Source organism: Accipiter gentilis, chromosome Z, assembly GCF_929443795.1.
Source record: "Accipiter gentilis chromosome Z, bAccGen1.1, whole genome shotgun sequence".
Taxonomy (NCBI): domain Eukaryota; kingdom Metazoa; phylum Chordata; class Aves; order Accipitriformes; family Accipitridae; genus Astur; species Astur gentilis.
Genome location: NC_064919.1, coordinates 29,446,765 through 29,469,720, shown reverse-complemented (window position 1 = coordinate 29,469,720; position 22,956 = coordinate 29,446,765). Strand labels below are relative to the sequence as shown.

General features: G+C 39.7%; 1 protein-coding gene across 5 annotated transcripts in view; it reads left to right on the top strand.

Moving 5' to 3' along the window:
• Positions 1 to 22,956, top strand: part of PAM (peptidylglycine alpha-amidating monooxygenase) — a 151,205-nt gene that overhangs the window by 4,717 nt on the left and 123,532 nt on the right. The window lies entirely within an intron of this gene.

The window sequence follows — 22,956 nt, the reverse complement described above, 5'->3', positions numbered from 1 at the left end:
CCTCATCATGTCTTTTGACTGGTCCTCATCTATTCTTGACTGGTAATGATGCTGCCTATCTTTGCTGCATTTATGTTCACTTTTGACAAAGAATGCCAAGGGTGATGTTGAGTCATATCATATATTTGCGGTTCCATGTGTATGGTACGGTCTCACACTCCACCAATGCCTGCCAGTTCCTTTCTGTTATCAATATTCTTTCTTGGATTTTATGACTCCACTTGATCACTTCATTTGCAGCAGGTGTGCCATTCTTCTTACTCCTGCTCTGTTGTTTTAATCTGTGCTGTTGTACATTCATGGTCCTGGTGTACTAATACAATATTTATTATATAAATCTCTACAAAGGAAGGGTATCTCAAAACATTATAGACTGTTTTAAAATCATCTATCTCTCTGTCATGGTCCCTCATGTGTAGGGTTAATCAAGACTTAAGTAACTTAAAAACCCAAAAGTTTGCTTCTGACACTCCCATTGGATGTTGCAAGTGGCCTACTCATTTTCAGAGTCTTCTGTGTTAGTGTATGCCTCAGGTCTTTCATACTTAGCAACAAAAAGGGATTATGAATAAATGTTTACGTTGAACTTAAGATTTGTGAAAACTTTTTTTTTTTTTTTTAGTACAGGACTAGATTTAACCCTAGAGGACCACTGTAAAAGTATAGAAGATGTGTTTCACTTTTATCCCTTCCACTCAAGTATGCAAATGAGTTTTTTGTTAGCTGTATGTTTGCTTCTGTTACAGGCCTGTAAATAATGTTTTTCAATCCATGTGATAAAACATTTATTCATCTTGGGGGATACTGTGGATTATAATTTTTTTTTTTTTTCTGGCTTGTTTAAAAATGTCCGTCTAATTTACAGCCTAAATTATTCACAGCCTTCATATACTCATTTGTTCTTGTTTAGTATTATTCAGTAGCTTAATTCTTAGTTCTTTTCCTGTGATTGGTATATACTTTGGTTTATTTATAGAGAGCAATCACGACTACTTTTAGACTTTATGTTGCTAGGCTGAATGATCCAGGCTGTCTTTGTCTCATTACATACTGGGAAAATTAAGAGCTTGTTGGTTTCAGCCTGGAGAAGAGAAGGCTGAAGGGGGACCTCCTCGCAGTCTACAACTTCCTCAAGGTGGGCAGTGGAGGGGAGGTGCTGATCTCCTCTCTCTGGTGACCAGTGATAGGACACGAGGAGATGGAATGAAGCTGTGTCAGAAGAAGTTCAGATTGGACATTAGGAAAAGGTTCTTCAATGAGAGGGTGGCCAGTCACTGGAACAGGCTCCCCAGGGAAGTGGTCATGGCACCAAGCCTGTCAGAGTTCAAGGAGCACCTGGACAATGCTCTTAGTCTTATGGTTAGGTTTTAGGACGTCCTGCAAGGAGCCAGGGAGTTGGACTCGATGATCCTTATGGGACCCTTCCAACTCAAGATACTCTATGATTCTAATAGCCCTTTCTCCTTCTGCTTACAGTTTGAACACATCTTTCTTGTACATAGTGACTGCGACTGTACTTGATGTTGCATGTGAAGACAGTGACACTAGGATAAGCAGATCTGTAATGAAGTTGAAATTACTAAATACCTCTTAAAATTGCTTTTTATTGTTGCTCTTTGTTATTTTGAGTACATCATAGTAGCTATGATCATGTAATCACTTGATACTATCTGTTCTTTCCAGCTGATAAACAGGTAGCTAAGAGCAGGCAGTCCTGAAGTGTTTGACATAAAAGCAGAAATTAAGAAAATAGATACTTTTGTTGTTTTGATCCTCAAAATTACCCATTTCTTTCTTATGGCACTCTGATCTTCCTGTGAATGAGTAGTACCTCTTCAGCCCTGCTTCAGCAAAATTCTGTAGGTTCTTGCCTGTATTTTGTGCTAGTTTCCTTTATGCAAATACTAAGGCTGTATTTTTGAAACACTCTTTGTTAATGAAACTCTTATCACTTCACTCCTTTCAATGCTACAGTTGTCTTTGTTTAACTACTCATACTGATTTCTTTTTTTTTTTTTTTAACATCTTCTAATACAGTTTCTTCCCGTTTTAAAAATATTTGGTGTTGTAGTATGGATGAAAATATACCGAATTCCCACCCCACCCCCTCCCCAGACCAGCTCTACTGCATTTTCTTTTCTCTGGGGGAAGGACTTTCTATTTCATCGAAGAAAGATGGTATAATCTGCCAAGATAATATAAGTAAATTCATATTTAATTTTTTCTGTCACTCCATTTTTCATTTCCCCAAGTCTCTAATTATTCTTTACTTCAGAATCTGTTCCATTTCCCCTTCTCTTTGATTGTTTTATTAAGAGCACCTTCAGTGAAACTAAAATGAATTCATGTACAGGTGCATAGACGTTAAGCAGAAGTAGCTCCAAGCTACATTTCTAAATTACAGGATGATGGTCAGTCTTCTACACTTAAAAAGGCTGATACTTCCCACAATAAGTTTCTGAGGTCTGTAACTTGTAACGTCAACAACTTATTAAGTATCGGTGGTAAAGTCTTCCATGTCAGGGGAGAGGTGTTGCTTTGCTGTGAAGAGAATAGAGGACTGAGAAGCTGAGGTTAGAAGAGAAGTTGAGGAGAACTAGGTAAACTGAGGAGAAGAGGAAGAGTTGAGATGAATGTAAGTCTGCTGAAGCAAGCCAGTGTGCAAAGAAATGTGGCATCTTTAGATACTCTGGGGACCATGACCTGATGGGGATGTACAACCAGGAGAGGGAGAAATCCTGTGAAGTCTGGGGATGGGCTGACGGCAATTTAGATCAGCTGAGGAACTGGAAAACTGGAATAGGGGAAGGGTTTATGTGAACTATTGACCAAAAAACTGAAGTGAAAGACTGAAAGATTGAAGAACAGGCTAATGTGAAGTGAGGTAGAAGAGAGAAGGAGACAGGAAAGACAGACTGGAATAGGTCATGTATCTAACCTGTGTTGCAGCAAATAGATTACTTCTTATGCCTTTGTTAACAGGTATTTAAAATGTTACATCAACAATTACTGAGCACAGTTGGATGCTTTGTTCTGTGAGGTTCATTAATGTGCATTCATATTCCAGCATCAGTGATACACAATTATACTTGCCTTCTTCATCCACAACTTTCCAGGAGGCCACAGCCTTTTCTTTTAGAAGCAGATACCTGTCTATTATCTGTGATTCCTCCCTGTACCCCTTCACAGTTGAGTCAGCTCTGTGTGAAACTACTCCTTTACATCTGTTTAGGTACTGAAATTGGTTGTAGGCCAGTGTTTTATTCACAACAGTGCTTAGTGCTTTGGGACTGGTTTTGATTCGAGAGTGCCAGTGATTATTTTGTTTTACAAGTCAGCTTCCTTTAATAGAGTTCTTTTCTCCTTGAACCTTGTTCATGGGCCCTAAAGCAGGATATTTCCAGGAGTGAAGAAAAGGAACTTGAAAACTGATCAAGTCAGCCTTGTATGTTTACAGCAGTCCATTTAAAGAGGAGAAAAAAAATTATGAAAGCTAGCATTCGTTTTAAATCAGCAGTGCTCTGTTGCAGACTTCTATGCTATATTCTTTAGTTTTCTGTGGATTATTTATATTCAGACTGGTTAAATGCAGTTGGTTTTAATTCCTTTCATGAGCATGTTCTACCCTGAACTCAAGTTAAGGAGCTGGATTACATAGTACTAAGAATCCCAATCTCATTAGGGAAGAGATTAAGGATTTCTGGTGGATTTTAATGCATCTTTTTTATCCTGACTTAAAATAGCTTTTGCTTTCTGCTTGTTTACTGACATTTGGATTGAAACAGTGTTAATGTATTTTGATCACAAAATTACTCATTTTTTTTAAGTATGTTAATTTAGAGTGGTCCTTTCGGAAGTACTTTCTGTGATATCTAATTTTAGACAACCTAGCTGTTTCTATATAAGCTATTCCTGCATAACATAGCTTTTATTACGTGACAGTTATGAGAATGTTAATTAAACAGTGATTTCCAGTTTTGTTTCTTTTTGACAGCAAAGATGTGCTTACTAATCCTTTTTTTTTTCTTTTTCTTTTTTTTTTTTCTTTGACTGTTTCACCAGGCTTTCTCCCTGTGAGGTTAATACAGAATCACAGGATGGTTGAGGTGGGAAGGAGCCTTTGGAGATCATGTAGTATAATCCCTCCCCCTCCCCCCAGTTAAGCAGGGACAGCTAGATCAGGTTGCCCAGGACTGTGTTAAGTCAGGTTTTGAGTACCTCCATGGATGGAGACTCTACAACTTCTCTGGCCAGCCTTTTCCCATGTTTGACCACCCTCATAATAAGCAAGTGTTTTCTTTTGTTCAGACAGAATTTCTTGTGGTTCAGTTTATGCCCATTGCCTCTTGTCTTGTCAGTGGGCACCGCTGAGGAAAGTCTGGTGCTCTCTTCTTTGCTTTCACTCCACACCAATCAAGCTGATATTTATATGTATTGATAAGTTCCATGCCCTCCCCAGCAAGCTGCCTCCTCTTCAGGCTATAAACAGTCCCACCTCTTCTCATATGGCAGATGCTCTAGTCCCTCAGTCATCTTTGTAGCCTTTTTCTGAACTTGTGCCAGTATGTCCATGTCCCTCTTGTACTGGGTTGCACAGAACTGGACACAGTACTCTAGGTGTGGCCTCACCAGTACTGACTGGAAGCTGAGGGATCATTTCTCTCAGCCTGCTGGTTGATGCTGTTCCTCAAGCAGCCCAGGATGTCGCTGGCTCCCTCTGCCATGAGTGCACATTGCTGGCTCCTTTTCACCTTGTCCACCAGGGCCTTTACTGCAAAACTACTGTCCAGCTGGTCAGCCCCCAGCCTGTCCTGCATAGTGCATGGAGTTGTCCCTTCCCAGATGCAGAATGCCGAGTTTCTGTTGGTTGAACTTCATGAGGTTCGTGTTGGTCCCTTTCTCCAGCCTGTTGAGGTCCCTCTGGATGGCTGCATGACCCTCTTGTGTATTGACCACTCCTCCCAGTTTGGTGTCATCAGCAAACTTGCTAAGGGTGGACTCTGCCCCACCATCCAGATCATTAATGAAGGTGTTGAACAGGAGTGGAGCCAGTATTCACTCCTGGGATATACTGCTAGTGACTGGCCTCCGGGTGGACTTTGCGCCACTGATTGTTACAGCCCTTTGAGCCTGGCAGTTCAGCCAGACCACCTGTTTTCTAGGCCATACTGTGTGAAATATGGATACTTGGGTGACTAAGTCTGTTTAGTTAAAATAACAGTTCTCCAAACCCGTGTGTTAAACGGCTATTTTGCAGAGTCACAGAGAAGGAGAAAGCTTATCCGGAAGTTCTGAGTCCACCTGCTGCTACACGCTAAGGGTCCAGCTCTAGCAACAGCTTGAGGTTGTTTTTGCTGACAGTAGCTTTGCAGGCCTGAAAATGTGTTCCTTTAGGATGTGATCTTAAAATCTAAAGTGGGCTTAAGTTGTTAGTTAACAAGACAAAGTGATTTATGTGAAAATACCTTCTAATTCCCATAAGAAATCGCCCATTTAATTTGCTCAGGAAGGACAATTATCTTTTGTATTTTCCACAAGTCACAAGCTGTGATGATAGTGGCAGTGAGTTATTATGGTCTTTCTTTTGTGGAATGGGCCTTAATAACTCTATCATGGAAAAGATGTTTTAACGTTATAGTTTGTATGAAAGGAAGGTAGTAACTCTTAGAGATGAGAACGATCCGTACTTCTCGTTGTAAGAGGTCAGTATTACGTAGCAGTGGTTATAAAGCAGTCTCTGCGAGGCTCATCAAGGCACGGGGGTCTCCCCCCCCCCCCCCCCCTTTCCTGGCATCCTCGGGCGTTGACCAGCACAGACCTCTCCCAAAACCTGGCCTTGTAGTTCCCCGCCCCGAGTGTGCGTTGTCCCAAAGCCACGCCGGGGCGGTGGGGCTCGAAGGGTGGCTGTGAGCCGCAGGCTGCCGACAGATGTCGCTGCGGGCTAGGGCAAGGCCCAGGCTGCCTGGGGCGGAGGGAGGCCCGCATCGGGCGGTTTCTGCGGGACTGGTGGGCGGCGCGGCCTCTTGTGAAATGCATGTGGCAGAACGTACCGAGGAGTATCGGCCGAGTGTTCGGAAATCAAGAGCCTGCTCCCCAGCACCTGGGCCAGCAGCAACAACAGCCCGAAGCCGTCGTAGTTCTGCATTGATGGGGGCGACCTCAGAGGCCAAAAGCCCAGCAGTATGTGCCACCCGTCCCCTTGCTGCCAGAGGCTCCCCTAAGCCACGTCCTCAGCCGATACTAGGGCTTTGAGCTTGAAAGGCTCTTTGGCTAGTTCTTAACCTAAAACTACTGCGTGGGAGACTGCTCTCTGTGCTTGTTCAAAGGTGACTCTCACCTTTTCCTCTGGAAAGAACTGACCTTTTTTTCTTTTTTTTCTTACCACATTATATAATTATCTTAATATCTGGGCCAAGTATGGTATGAATTGCCTCCGAAACCCACAAGGACCGATAATCCTCTGTGTTTCTACTTTGCTCTGCGTTTCTGCCATATAAAGTATGGTTTGTTTAGCTGATTTGGGCATTGCTCTGCAAAGTCTCTGCTAGTTTATCCTTCCAAATTTTACTTTTGTGGAAGCTCTCTGAATTTTTGGGGGCCTGATTTTCCAACCACTAACGTTACTCGATGCTTCTCTCACTTCTTGCTCAATGGTACCAGTGGTCCCTCCAGCGATGTGAGTAACATCATCCGCATAGCTGAACTATTTACATTGTGGGGAAGTACTGAAATCTTCCAAACGCTGGGCTGCCAGCCCACAGCAAATTGTGGGGCTGTGTGGATACCTCTAGGGCAGTACTGTGAATGTGTACTGCTGACCCCAGCACCAGCATGCAGATTGCTTCTGTGGTTCATTAGCAGGTGGAGTGCCAAAGAAAGCCTTCGCTGGATCCCATGCAGCATGCCACAGCTTCAGATACAGCATGCTGGAGGAGAGTGATAACATCGAGCACTGCAGCTCTGAGTGTGGGGCAGCCTTGTTTAGTGATCGTTAACCAGCTGTCATTCTCTGCGAGCTGTCAGGCATTTTCTCTGCCCAGATGGGGCTATTGAAGGGGGAGAATGGGCTCTCTGAGTAACTCCAGCCTCTAAGAGCCGTAATCGTCTGGGTGATGTCTATGTAGCCTGTACTGTTTGGATGCAGCCCATTTTGAGGGAGGCTCAAAATTAGCAGGAACCTTAACCGCTTTTCCCACAGTGATAGTATGACTCCCAAAAGAATATTTGCCCCCTGTTTTCATGAAAGTTTTGCCTGCCAACAAGTCATGTCTAGTAATGTATTCATATACTTTAGCTACCCATACTTTTGTCATAAAAGGCAGGTAGGAACCCAATTTTAAAAGCAAAGGTATTTAACAAGCAGGTTCTTCTACCTTCTTCTCCCCCAGCTCTCCCAAGGGATTAATTTTAATCAGTTTATTTTTAAGGTAAAGGGATGGGTCCCTGTAAATTACAGTGACCTCAGGCCTGTAACCATTAGAGCCATCACTTGCTGATGGTTATGACTCCTCCAGTGTACTGTCAGTGGAATATAAGGTTTGTTACCTCCCCATGTGCCCCAGCCACCCACTGCACTTTGTGAGAGAAAGATCCAAATCTAGTCAGTTGATAGAGGTTTTGTACATGAACCACTAGATTGCGGTAACTAATTGGTCCTGGTGTACTCTCCCTTTCTCCGCTGAATGGGGAAGCAGAGGGTATAATTGCTATATCTGCTGGCCTGATTTCTTTTTGTGGTCTGGTTTGGTTATTTTTTTTTTTTTTTTCCCTTTGACTTGTTTATATTTTTCCTGTAAATAGAGAGTGGTTTTCTATCAATTTTGTCTTTTGGGACTCTGGCTGGAGTAAAACTAAAAATATCTCCTTTTGAGTAACTCTTTTCTGTTGCAGAGGATGTATCCACAAAGCATATACAAAATATCTTCCCCTGACAAGCAAGAGGGTTTTTTCTTTCATGATACCCACCAGCACACAGCACAGGCTGGCATGGGGCGCTCCAGCAGACTCCCTTGCAGCAGCTGCCCATACTGACATACGGGCTTCCCAAGCCTTACGTACAAGGCCTGATAGATCAGATGCGGCTTGGCCAAGATCGCTAGGTCCTCAAGTGCAATGTCTTCCAGAGGGTTACCATCACACCTCATGGTTTGTTGAATTTGAAATTATTGGGTCAGGGTTTAAAGAGCAGACAGTAAACAGAACATTTCAGAGCAGGCTTCTTTTTAGTATAAAAAGAGGGGTCTTGTTCACGTTCATAGTTGATTCACTTTTGAAAGCAGAAGTGCAGACAGTGAGTATTTGTACATTGACATTGTATGGTGAAAAAGCTGATGAAGCTGGGACTGTATCTGACCTGAAACAAAATCAGTAATGACCAGATATGGAAAACAGCATGTTGCAGTGAAACTTTCTCATCTTTCTTTCTTGAAAAGAGTTGATCAAAGCAAAGGACATCATAGTTGTCTGCCTCAGTTTTGGACCATGTTTGGCTTATATCCTGAAAAGTTTGATACTGGCTTTTTCACCCCATGGGATACAGAATGCTCATTGCTTCTTTTTAACTGCTTTTATCTAATGTGATATATTTCATCTTCAGAAGAAATTGAATTGACCAAAGTGAATAGCTGCCCAATCTTTTGTTTTCACTTGTGTCAAAGAAAAAAAAAAAAATCAGAACTGCATTTAAAGACCCATTACTCTTTTTATGTGGTCTTCAAAAGATATCTTGGATTTGGAAGTTGGTCTTCTAGCAGTAGTCTCAGTGTCATGTGATACTTGGCTTTTTATTCCTAAGGTTGTGTGAGGGTAGTACAGACAGATAATGCAATACTACATTACCTATATTATTATATCAATTCATGTACTGTTGTTGCACTCATCATACATATCAGTGGAAATTCTGAGCATGTATAGCAAATTGGTGATCAATTCAGTTGTTCTGCTTGCCTTAGTTGGCTGGAAGCAAAATTGCATACTTAGTCTTTTTCTCTTTGTTTTTCTTTGTTTGTTTTTAAATAGGCATCAGAGCTAGCAACATGTTAAGGAATTGGGAATGGTTATTGGCCACTTGCAAAATTCAGATCAGCTTGTTGAATATACTTCTACCATTGTGATAACCTTGTTTGTGCATTGTGGTAATGATTCTTTTTAATACTGTGTTGTTTCTTTACCATCCTTTTGCCTGCTGGTAAAGGTATTCCATAGTTGGCTAATGTGGCAAGGAGTTGTCTGCTCATTTGATTACTTGTGACTATTTCTTGCAGTAGTTGCTAGTTCAGAAATTAATTGCAAGCATGATTTTGATTGATCAGAAGCAATCTGTTTTGGAAAATTTGCTTTGAAGTGATGTAGCTTTCCTCAGATGTCTGTACTTCATCTCAGACCACTGCTTGATCATGGGAGAGGTTGTTTGATCTGTGGAAATGCTTGGTTCTTTGGTCTTCCCAAGGCTATACTGTGGCTTTTACTGAGGTTTGTCTTTATCCTGTTCTTCCTGCTTGGGAGAAAATAATTAGCTTCTAGCATAAGTTCTCCCAGTTTCTAGATAATAAAGAGTAGAAAACTTGCTGGTATTCTCAGTGGATTCATTATGTGAATGTTTTATTCTTACCATATTGAGTTTTGCAGCCTTGAGCTTCAGGAAGATGCCTAAAACATTAACTTCACTTTTCCGTAAGAGTCTAAATATAAATAAATATTCCTATGTAACTAATCTTTGGCTTTACTGAAAATATCCTCATACTTCAAAAGAGGATTTCTTTGCACTGCTGTTGATACAAAACTTGTTAGCTGTGCAACACTTAGAGATGAGCCCATAACTGTAGAATTAAGAGTGCACTGTAGTTGGGAGGTTTGGTGGCATATTTTGAGCAGGGATGTCATCAAGATTGTGTGAACTTTTTTAAGCTAACATGGGATTTAAATGATTATCAGGGCTGTAAAAGAAGCATGTCCTATGAGAACTGTGTCACTCAGTTTGTAAGTTCTGTTTAAAATGTATTTTATAATACAGTAGTTAAACTAAATATTTGTGTAGAATATGATTTTTTTTGTTGTTGTTTGCTACTTTTTTCTTATTTCAGGATAGTTGCCATTGCTAGCTAGTTTTGTTGTTGTTGTCATCCCCCCCTCCCTCACCCCCTGCCCAGTTTAATTTATTTTTGAAATGACCTTGCTCTAGATCTGGAAACTGTGACTAGGTAGGAAACGGATCTAACAGACCTAGTATAACTCTGTCCCTTCAGGGAAGTCAATTTTCATTACAAGTGTTTCCTTTATTGCCATCTCTGACACTTGAATTATGTAAAATTAAAATTGGAAAAATAGATTACTAGTGTAAGAGCTGTGACACTGATGCTATACCTCAAAGATAAAGTGAAATAAAGCTTCAGCGTAATGTACCAATATTAAGCAAGTACTCTCAAGTCACCATTAGTGCTTAGACACCTTAGAAAATCTGCACTGGGTCTTTTACAGTTGCCACATCACACTCCCAACAGAGCTGGAAGTATTGTTTTTGTATGAGGAAAGTACCTCTAGGTGAGGTTAGCAGTGTTCTATAGTATCTAGTGTTAGAGCCTAACAATGTGAATGAAAAGCAGCTGGCTTTGGTCAAGCATATTCCATTGGTTTTATTAGTTTCAGGAGACCTTCCTCCTAGCGCTTCATAGCCTAACACCTTTGCTTTTTTCAGGATCCTGTATGACCTTAAGGAGTAAAAGAATAAGGTGGTATCAAAAAGGTTTTAAAAGGAGTTCACATTGGAAATAAGATTTACTGAAAAAAAAAAAAAAGCTTCAGAAACTGCAAACTAAGTATTTTTCTTATGAATACAGAAGCAACGTCAAAGTGTTGAGGATGGCATGTATAAAATATTGCACATACATTACTTTCCTAATGTCAAGCTGAAGTGTTTTCTGAAAACAACTTGCAAACAAAAAGGATTAATGATTTAATTAATCTCAAACCCAACTCTCTTTATTTGCATAAGTGCAGTTTCCTGTCATCTTTGGGCAATTTGCAGGTTTTTGCTGCTATAAATAGTGTTCTCATTATTTAGTTACTCTATTTGACCTCTTTTATTCAGATTTTGTTCTGACTATCCATTTAGTGGACATGTTTGTACTAAATACATTTGGAAAATAGGCTATAAATCAGTATCTTGTTATACTTAAGTGCTTTTTGAAGAGTTTGTATTCACTGTGAAATAGAACATGAAAGTTTCTCAAGGTTCGTGTTTCTTGGGCTGTTGGCAGTTTCAGCTATAAGATACCATCTATAGTTACTAAGGTTTGTTGGTAATCTTAATGGACAAATATATGTGTGCCAGAAAAAGGGGTAGGCATGGATTAAAGCCACCTTTGTTGTTGAAGTTCTTGATGCTGCCCAGATTTTCTGGACACAAGTTAATGGAGCCTTCTGGCTGTGGGCAGAGCTGCCTGCCATTCCTGCCCGTTACTGCCTGTCCCCATGGCTCTAGATCCCCATCCTCCCTGTTGGCTCTTACCCAGACTGACTTATTCTCTATCTTGTTCAGTCTCTCTGTTTAGGCGGTCTTGGTTTTTCACTTCTTCAACCAATTGACTTTCAATGTAGACCATATTTTCCTCAAAGTTGTTCCCATTAATTTCTTTCTCCCTTGCGCTGGTCAGGCAGTCTCTGATTTGAAATTTGGGCGTTTCTCCTCTGTTACAATGGCAAGGAAGTTGGGGGAGGGGGGAAATAAGGGAAAGATAATTTTCCTGCTTTTAATTCAGGTAACTGGATCTGTAATGTGACCTTTTCTTGTCAAAACCTTTTATTTTATGTCTGGTGGGAGAGGAGTGGTATTTTGACAATACTGCCCACAAGTATGAGAATGTTAGAGCTGTTGAGCTGTTACAATTTGTACTTGTAGTCTTGTTGATGTGTTTCAGTTTTTCCACCAGTCCCATTCCGAACAATTGCTTATCAACAAATAGTATTACTGGAGGATAATCTCATGTGTTTGCCACATTTCTGAGACATTTTTCTCCCCCCCACCCCCCCCACCCCCCCCTTTGTTTTTTCCCCTTTCATTTTTGGAGGCTTTTAAAATAACTCTCAGCTTCATAATTATGTCCTCAAAATATTCTTTCAAACCAGTTGGTTTGGAAAACTGTAATTGGCTTTTCTAAATTGGGCTGGTTTTCTGTAGTTTTTTGTTGTTTCACATTTCCATTCTGTTTATAGTTCATTAGTTTTGTGCCCTCTTTTGAACTTGATTTACTTCTGTCATGCAGTAGTTTCATTTAATACTGGGTACTTTTTTTCCTTGAGCAACTGAGTTGTGGAAATCAATACAGAGTTACTGCTTTATTGAAATTTAGAAGGCTACTGCTGAAAACTTTATTTAGGCTGACCTAAGCTTTTGAATTTGTGTTTTTATTAGATGCTTTCAGGGGCAAATATTTCCAAAGAATGGAATAAGTTTTCTAGTAACAGCGCTAAGAAGCTCTATGTTCACAACAGGGCTCTGTCTTCCTATAGTTATTGTGTGTTTTGGTAAACACTAAAGCTTTTCCTTGGATGATGTTCAAATCATGAAGATCTCCATCTGTGTCGTATTTCATCTTTTTCATCCCTGTCGAGACAGCTTGACCTACATACAACCACAGTAGTTTGTTTAGGAATATTTTTTGAGTTAGTATATATGTGTATATATAAATTGAATATATAATATCTTTTCAATTATAATAGCATATATTCAGTTATTAGTAATGAATTGACTCATAGACTGTGTCCTTGAGATCTTTGAGGTAAGATTTTTGTAAGGCATTACAGTATCTGGTTACTAGTTTTATTTGAAGTTGGAGGGTGTTGTTTTATTTGTTTGTTTTTTTTAAATGAATGGATAGTAGTTGTCAAAAGCAGAAATTACCACTTGCTGACCTTGCTCTGCACTGCAAGTTGAAATTTCACTTGGGGCTAGATTGGCATAGTCGCATCTGAAAGTGACTTGCTTTGTTTCACAGCTGTGTTACTACTTCAGCGAAATCAAAGTCTGAAGAGTTCTGTGAGTCATTTACTGTGAGTATGGCCTGTTTCTTTTAAATTCTTAATGCAGTATGATGTGGGTTGACCTTGGCCAGCTGCCAGACCCCCACCCAGCTGCTCTCTCCTTCTCCCTACTCAACAGGATGGGGGAGAAAGTAAGATGGAACAGCTCATGTGTCAAAACAAAGGCTGGGAGATCACTTGCCAATTACCATCATGGGCAGACAGACTTGACTTGAGGAAGATTAAATTAATTTATTGCCAATTAAAAATGGGGTAGCATGGGTTCTCCATAGGCTGCTGCTTCCTTCAGGGCATGTCCACCTGCACTGGCATGGGGTCCTGCACAGGCTGCAAGGTGGATGGATACCTTCTCCGATGTGGGGCTCTCTAGGGGCTGCAGGGGAATCTGCACCAGTGCCTGGAGCACCTCCTCCTTTACTTCACTGGCCTTGGTGTCCACAGGGCTGTTCCTCACACTTTTTCCTCACTCCTCTCTTGCACACTCTGCTGTGCAGCCGTTTTGTCTTTCTTAAATACACTTTCCCAGAGGCAGCACCATCTTGGCTGCTGGGCTCAGCCATGCCCTATGGTGGGTCCATTGAAGCCAGCTGGAGCTGGCCGTGTCTGGCACGGGGCAGCCCCGGTCTCTCCTCACAGAGACCTCCCTGCAGCTCCCTGCTGCCAGCACCTGGGCATGTAAACCCAGTAAGACTGTCAATGACAAAATCAAAACTTGATTAAAAATAACATGGATAATCCATTTTGGGGACACTTGTAGTGCCTGTTGGTTTGCATAGTCCTATAGAATGAGTTACATAGAACTAGTTAAATGGTTCAGTGTTTCCTGATTGTGTTTGCAAGTACATCTCCTGCAGTTGAAAATGCCTGGTGAAGGGTAAAATAACTATTAGTTTTCTTTACAGAATCACAGAATAATCAAGGTTGGCAGGGAGCTCTGGAGGCCATCTTGTCCAGCCACACTACTCAAGCAAACCACCTAGAGGACGTGACCAGGAACACATCCAGATGGCTTTTGAAAATCTCCAAGGATGGAGGCTCCACAGCCTCACTGGGCAACCTGTGCCAGTGCCTGGTCACCCTCAGAGGTGATTTCTTCAGTGCTTGAGTGCCTCTCCCAGTCGCCTTGATTGATCAAAGATTATAAAGAGTGGGCTTGCAGTGACATCAGCCTGCTTCTTCAGCACTTACAGGTGCATCCCATCAGGGCCTATGGACTTATATATGCCATTGGCTTAAGTATTCCCTGACTTCCTCTGTGATCAAGGGTATGTCTTCCTTGCTCTAGACTTGCCCCCTGGTGTCCTTGCCTGGAATGTGATAATGGGGAGATATTTAGTATGACATTCCCTCTCATTTTCTAACATAAAAAGAGACCAAGAGATTGGTTCAATTAAGGTTCAGTATTTGCCTCTATGTGGACATAAAGCATTTTACACAGTAATTCAATGGGTTTTATTTATTTCAATGGTAGTTGTTGCTGCTGTTAGCAGTATTAGCTCCTGCTCTGGGTTAGCTTTTGTCTAGTACGTGAGAGAGTACAGCTGCAGTCAGTTGTCTGCCTTGGAGCAGTTTTTTTGTGTGTCAGTCTGGTGTTGATCCACAAGCAAGGAATATGCTTTTAATGAAAAGGTGATATTTAGGCCAAAGCACATTCACTAGGCAGGTGAATGGGCAGTTACTTCAACCCTTGTAGTTCGTCAGCTGCATTTTTACACAAATGAGTTGCTCCTTGCCTGCTCTTCAATTTCAAACACAAGCTTTGTTTGTGTGTCCTCAAAGAATGTCCTCTGAGCCCAATTAGAACAAATATTATTACAGTCAGGATTTTTGTCTTTGATTTAACATAGCTTCCCAAAAAGGGATGGTAGCACAGACTTTGTAAAGGAGCAAACCAGTTCTCATCTTAAAAGCAATTCTACTATCTTGCATAACTGAATCTTCTTAAGGTCATTTCCCTTGCTATGCATGAGCTGTCAGGTGTTGTTTTGTTTTATTTTTCCTTGCTGTTAATCTTTGAGGTGTCTGTAGCAGATCTTAAATATACATTTTAATAACTTTCAATGAACTATACCCTTGTTATTTCCTTCTTTCAAGGGAGGATTAGGGAAAATTTGATTGTTTCAGCTTAATTGCATGATATTAGATCGGATTAGGCCTGGCATATCCAATTTTGTGACTCTCATTAACTTACTTGCAAGCCACAACTTTCTTTTAGAAGTGAAGCCTGTCATGTATCCACATTTAGAAAAATAATTTATTGATTAGTAATATAATGAAACTTCAACATTTATGTAAAATACAAAGCAATCATGCTGCACCACAGATGTGAAGAATGGTACACCTAGTAGGACCATACTGTGATGATACTTCGACATGAATTTTTCATTTTTATCATATTCTGTCTTTTGTAAGTTCTTGTGAGCTGTGTCAAACTGTCCTTTCTTTCTCTTATTTTGCTAAAATTTTAATGCATCTCTCTAGTATATCTTGAGGTTCATTTTGTAGACCAAGCACAGCAGCTGCATAAGAGGTACCCTATGGTTTTGGGCCTCCATTAAGCGCTGTGTTGTCAGCTCTCAAATAGAAATGCTGAAACTCTCGGGGGGTGAGATATTTGGGTTTTGGTGTGGTGCATGCTGCCTGAAGGAATGCCTCACACATCTTCCTCCTTTTCATCATTGGGAGCTAATAAGAGCATATTCTGTGAATTTCTGTCTCTGCTTGGGTATTAGGGGAAGAGTTCATCAGCTATTGTTGTATAGTGCTACCTGACAGTACTACTTTTCTCTAAAACAAAAATATGATTTACTCAGCTCATGTTCTATGTTTAGTTAGCTCATTGTTTTGTTTCCAAGCAGTCTGTGATTGCTCATGATCTTTAGGGGTGGTAGTGTCATATCTGTTGTTTATAGTTTTGTTAGAGCTTTGTTAGAGTTTTGTTAGAGCTTTGTTGGTGAAACTCAAACCGATTGTTACAGGGAGTATTTTGTTTTTATTTAAATTGGTGTTAAGGGCAAGAGTTGCATATGTTACCAGTAGACAGGGGTTTAGGATTATAACTATGTGGGGGTTTTGTTGTTGTGTTTAAAGGAGAGCTAATATGTTAGAGGGATCTTTGCTTATCTGCATATAAATCTATTAAAAAAGGTGCTTTGTTTGAAGGCCTGTTAAAGTGCTGCTTCTTTTAGCATGCTCTGTCTTTCCAATTTAATTTAAGGAAAATCTTTTCACTGATTCTGTTTACTTTTTGTTTTCAGCACACTGCCAAAGCAAATTCCACTTAAATGACAAATCCTCATCAAAAGCAATTTTCCCTATGTTTTGTGCTCTGGCAAGGAATTATAAATTTGCATTCTTGATGCCGATGTAGTTTTCTTTTTTATATCTGTACTTTTCGTGTTTATATGTAAACCTTCCTAGAGAAAACATTACAGCTCTAGATATTGCTCTTTTGATTTTTTTGTGAAGATCATCACTGTAACTCATTTCACTATCCACGGTACAAATCCTTTATTATAATTGACTAAATCAAGCATATCTGTCTTTTTGTAATAAATTTGGCCACGTTGAGTCATCTTGAAATACAAATAAACCTTCCCTCATAATCTGTACTTGCTCACCTGTAGGGCCAAGATGGAAAAACAACTGGCAGCGTAAGGTGTTCATTTCACTGCGAAGTCTTGCCTCAGCTGAGCTAATTCAGGGAACGTGGCTTGCCTTGCTCAGCTTGTTTACCAGATGTTCTGCAAGGCATTCCCTTGTCCTAATTAAATATTAAAGGTTCCTTGATCAAAATTTACCTTTTATATTTCTGTGTAAAAGCTAGACAGGAGCTACTGGACGACACAGAAATAACACACTCCATCTGTAAAATATCCAGTGTGGAGATTTGCCAGTTGTAAAGTGCTGTGCAACTGTAAATCTCTTCAGCATGAAAACGAAGTCAGATATTCAAATCCTTCTTACATGCCCCTCTCTTAGACTTTTTGTGGTTACAGGAGAGGAGATTGTAGCCACAATGTTAGATTTTCTCATTTTTCTGTTCAGTTTGGGGTTGCTTATCTGAAAAAGTAACCCACTTAATTTGGCACAGTGGCTCTTTTAGTTGTCTAATAGTGATTGAGAGTGGGAGCATCTACAGCAAATAATTTACTCTTGTGCTATAAGCAGGCTGAGGTCTTTTCATAACTCATTTTGCTATATAAAAGCTAGAGGCATCTTAAAGTGTGGTGATTGTGGAAAGGTCCTTCTTCTAGAGATAAGTTTCTGACTCAGGAAAACAAGGTATGCACATGTCACTGAGACCTTTTTGAGATTTGGAAGCAGTGTAAACTCAGTGTGGTCCTTGAAGTGGAAGTGTTTTACTGCAGGACAGTACAGTGGAATGAGGAGTTTAAAAGAATCAGTATTTTGATTCTCTCAAGCATTTAGCTGACCTTTGGTGCACTTCAGTCTGTTCTTATGCCAGCATAGCAGTAAAGAAACGGTGGCAGTCAATGACTGAAGGATAACCCTATTTTAGGGCAAAGCAGGAAATTTTGCTGTAAGCATTGAATGAAAAGCTGTGTTGTCATTCCATTGGCAGAGCTGCAGAAGGTATCTGATAATTGAACATGCATGTATATAGCTAAGGGGGTGGAAGGAGGTTAATGTGTATTTCTTTTTCTGTGTCTCTGTGAGGAACAGTTGGAAGAGCAAGACTAACATTTTTAGGTGATGGAAAGTTGAGATTTACTTCAGAATTCTTGTCTGAAATGCAGAAATGTAGAATGAAACAGAGTTTGAACAGTAAAGAGAGCAGTCTCGACAAGTGCTTCATTTTCTGGTCTCAAACAGGGTGATGTGAACTGCTTCACCCTTACAAATATAAGTAGGTACTATTGTGTACACTGCTGTTCCTTTTAAAGAAATATATCAGAGTTACAAGAAGTTTTGTTTTCTACAGAAAAAACTGCTTGTGTGTTTCAAGGATCCGTGTTTACAAGCATTAATTGCATGTAGGTATTGTGGTGCAGTGTTATATGTAGACCTTGATCTTCAGAGCTATGCTTGAACTGTAGAAAAGATCTACTGAGCATCTTTCTTCTTGTATTATTTCAAAAGTTCACATATCAATACCAGTGCCTAAGTACATGTTGTCTGTAAATACGTTACACCATAACTATTTTAGAAGTAGTAGTATAGTCCTGTCTCTTTCTGATTTCATTTTTGTAGTTAATCCCTGTGTATTACATAAAGTAAATTTGCCTAGAACTCTAATTAAAGGAATGCACAGACTGAGAAAAAAGGATGTGTTCCAGACACTTAAGGGGAAAAGATTTGTGTAGCTGGAGATGGACGGAATCACCTGTTGAAAACAGAGTTGTGCTGCTGCTTTGTTGTTTTTTTTTCTTTCCCTTCCTTGCCTTGAGAGTGTCCTTGAAGAGATGGGTGGTGTCTGGTCATTCCAGAAGTGTGTTCCCTCAGCATTACGACATTGGAAAAGATGTTTGTTATGAAGATAAGTGCAGGAATAAACAACATCTGAAAAAAAGGAAGTTGTGTTAGCATTCTGCTATTAATGCTGCTTCTGTGAAAGCCTTCTAGGACTACCCAGTTCATAATATGCTTGAAGTGGGACTGGTGCTAAATAAGAGACAGATTTGCATAGGTTTGGTAGTAGAACTGCATGAAATTATTAAAATACTTTGCTTGGCCTGTAACAGCTGTATATTATTTCTGTGTTTGTGCTCCGTGATATGACCAAGTTCAGGAATTGATGCTATAAAGTAAGGAGTTACTGCTTGAGAGTACTTCCCTCCTTTTTACCACTAGTGGTGGTGGTGATGATATGAATTGTAGTTCTGTTTTGGCAACATATCACTGTAGAAAATTAGAGAAAACCTTCAGCTGGAGATGTACAGATATGAAATAAAACACAGTACTTTCCTAATTCAAAATGTTTTGTAATTTAATTTGGTATTCATAATCCCTTACATTCCACCATACTAATAGTATATTTTTTTTGTGTAATACCAATTTAACATTTCCTGCTTTGACAAATAACATTCTGATGGTTTTCATCAATATTCTATTATATGGTAAATGTTCGTCACTATATAAGCTGGTATTTGTAGCTTGTCCTGTACCTACCTGTTTAACAGTTACTGATTTAAATGGCTTGTGCCCAAATTTCAGTATGGATGAGAAGGTAAAAGTTGCTGAAAATGCTCTGGAAAACCGCGGTAAATGTTGTGTGTGTGTATTCTTGATCTCTTTCGCAGAAATTGTGTGTGTGGGAAGATCTGCAGAAGAGATGGGAGTAAGTAGGTTGGAATGCCTCTTAATAAGAACAGGACTTCAGAATATGCTGTTGTGATTGCTTGAGCTATTCTCTTTCATTCTTTCTATTGCTGTAGAAATGAGATTCCTGGAAGATTATGGAGTGTTAGTCTAATAGTCTTAGAAGCTTAAGCATATGAGGAAACCATTACATGTGTCTGCAAAAATGAAGTCAAGATTGTTCTTCTACATACCAACCTTAATGTTTTTTAGTACTTGACTTTTTGACCTTAAGAATTTGAGTGCTGTGCTTGCATCATTATTTGCAATCCGATTTTAACCTATGCTGATATCCTAACCTTGTGCCTGTATCCAGTCATCCAAAAATAATATGACTGCCTTTTTTTTTTTTCTTCCCCCCCCCCCCCCCCCCCCCCCCCCCCCCCCCCGCTTGGAATCCACGTTTTATTCAGCTTAAACAAAGGCTCTTAAGAAGCATGCAAAACTGTCATTTGGCATATTCCCCCCCTCTACCCCCACCCCCCCCTCACCACTCGCCTTTCATATTGATACTTGTATCTGACCTAAATTGCTTGGGTTTCTGTGGGGATTCCAAAAGGTACATTGTATATACAAACCCTCTTGGCTGACAATATCGACTTTCCATACCAAATTAAGTCAGTGCCCAAGGAATGAACAAGCTAGTCTTTAATTTTCCGTAGTTTTTAAAGCGGTTATGTGAGTTAGCTTGAGATGGAAGAGGAAATTGTAAAATTTGCCCAGAGAAATACTTTCACATGAGATTCTACTTTGAAAAAACTGAGATTTAGCTACTAAATCAAGACCTCTGAGATGATGGATTTATTTGATTTATTTATTATACATCCTCTGAGGGGACGGATGTAATTTACTAGATATGTCAGATACTGTCTGTTCCTTCACTTCCCAAAACAGAAAGGAGATTGTGAGAAAGGTGTTTTGGATAAATGCCTCTTTAAAAGATGTATGTGTCATCTAGTAATTTAAGAATGTGTAAGTTTTAATTTTCATCCTTTTTAACTACATTTTCAACTTTGTAGTCAAGAGATAGTACTTCAATTCTAGAACAAGCTTTTATATTTGGCTTCAGGCTGATCTATTTAGGTTTGGGTGTTTTTATTTTTTTATTTTTTTAATTATTCACTTGAGAAATGTTATTGGAGACAGTAAACACCCTTGCATCTTTCACAGCTTGGCTTTAGAAGAAGTTTCACTGTTAATATTGCTGTGGCCATTTTGACTTTTAGGCTTCCTAACAAGAGCTAACTAGCTTGTTATGTCAGTCTCTAAAGGTGAAGTTGGAGGGAGCAGAGTGGGTACAATTCTCTGTTGAGCTACTATTTTGAGCTGCTATCTGTCTCTACCTACGCATCCACATAGATGGGTGCTGTTAGTGTCCTTTAGGGACCTAATATGTGTCTGAACAAAGAATCAACAAAAAACCCCACCTAGTTATGGCCTTCTACATTGCTGCAGCTGGAGAGAACTTATTTGAGTTGTATATATAACTTTATGATAAAGACAATTCTCCAACTGTTTTCTACTTCTGTTCTTTACCTTTTCTTTTCCCTAAAGTGTGCATAGCATTATATGCATAAAGCAACACAGACTGTGATGGAGAGCAATACACTTCTTTGTACCTTAGATCGATGGTTTTGAAACCAGGTGTGTGTGCAGAAAGTTTGCTATGAAAAGCAGTCTATATATGTGAAGTATCTGAGGCATTTTGCACTTGTATTTGAAAAAGGGGCCACAAAGTGTGCTGCTTTTTTTTAATTTATTTTTTAAAAAATGTTGCAAAATCTAGTCGACAAGATTTGTCATGTTGAATGACGACTAACTGTGGAAGTGGTTGGCCCAGCAGCATTCTTAATCTCATGATCGGAGTTTTCAACCTAACTTTGGAAAATGCAGCTTCTTTGCAAGGGTTTGATTGATGTTGGAATTGAAACAGTGACTTTCATTAAGCAACCAGTTTACAGCAGCTCTTCTAGACACTCCAAATCGGGCAAATCCTAACTAACTGTGTGTCTAGAATCTGTGTGTGTAGGTAGGAAGCAGACATCAGCCTTCTGCTTAGGAGGTGATGTTGATTACCTTAGAAATTTTTGTATTGGTAGGCTGCAGTCTAAACAGAACTATGCATGTTTTAATCAGCTCCTTGTACTCAATACTGAGTAGCAGTGGTTCATAACAAGGTCAGATTGCTGGCCATACAGTTCAGCATGGTATGCTGTGTTCTTTTCCCCCATATATGGAATATGAACTGACTGTCTCAGCTATGATGTAAAAGAACTTGTGTAATGAATCATCCTATGAACTACTTTTTTCTTTGGAATGGGTTTTCCAATGAAGTTTTTAGACTTCTAAGTATTCTAGAAATTAATGAAAGCACCGTAGCATTACAGTTGTGGTTTGTTTTGTTTTGTGTGGGTTTGTTTTTTTTTTTTTTTAAATATCTAACAGTTGTGGGGAGGGTGAGGTTAGGATTAGACTGGAATAGAAACTGTCAAAGATTACCCAATAATCTGATCTTCAAGGGAAAAATAAAATTAATTTGAAGATTGTAACTTACAGCTTTGAGCCAAACCCAATAGATAAAACGATTGATTCTGTCTTTTCTGGGGAAATAGTATGCTTCTAAAAGAAGAACTGTTAATTGATCATGCTGCTCAGGCAGAACATTAACTGCGGAAATGACCAGTAAGGGGAACTTGAGTGCCTAGAGAATTCAGAACTAGAGTGTCTGCATCATTGTTCTCCAATTTTTATCATATTTGTGTTAAAGCAGTGAAACTGATTTCACAATATCCCTATCATAGTTAAGCCAGACCTACAGACAGCAATTTCCTCCCCAGCATGCCCTTAGCAATTGAAAACCCAAACTTGTTGGAACTAAAAACTAAAGCCAATGTGACTTGGAGGTTTCTTTGGTCCTTTTTGCCTTTCATCCGCTACACTTCCATTTTGGTTTTGTGTAGTTCAGATTGGGTCATTCGTCTTGTGGTTATTCTTTAGTTTTGAAAAAAACAAATAAACCTCAGCTGAGCTATTTGTATGCAAGATGCAGAGATAATACTGCAGTTTTCTGGAAAGCATAGCCAAAACTTCTTATTCAGTTACCTGTTGGCTATATCATGTCACCGCTGGTAATATTTACTTAGGCTTTGTCCTTCATAAGTGGTGTATTGGCAGATAGTCACTGAAGTTGAGACAGATGTGATACCAGGATAAATACCTCATTGTGCAGCATGTCAGTTTATATTATACCTGAGTCTTAGTATTAGGACTGCAGGTTCTGTTGTGATCAGTCTTTGACCCTCGGGTACAGTAGAACCCTATAGAGACCCTCTATATTTAAAACTATGCTGTGACGTGAAGAAGGGAACATCTCAATGTGATAGTATCAACGTGTGCAAATAGAGAAAACAAAATACAAATGCTTATAAAATTGCTACCTGACAGTATTACTTCTGGACCTGTGACTCCTGGCAGATCTTGCAGATGTCAGAAAATTTCATTAGTGGATTCAGGCTATGACACTTGTCATTTAAAAAGTCACATCACAATTAATAGATTCAGGATTCAGTGATTTTGTTTTTATTTTTTTTTTCTGCA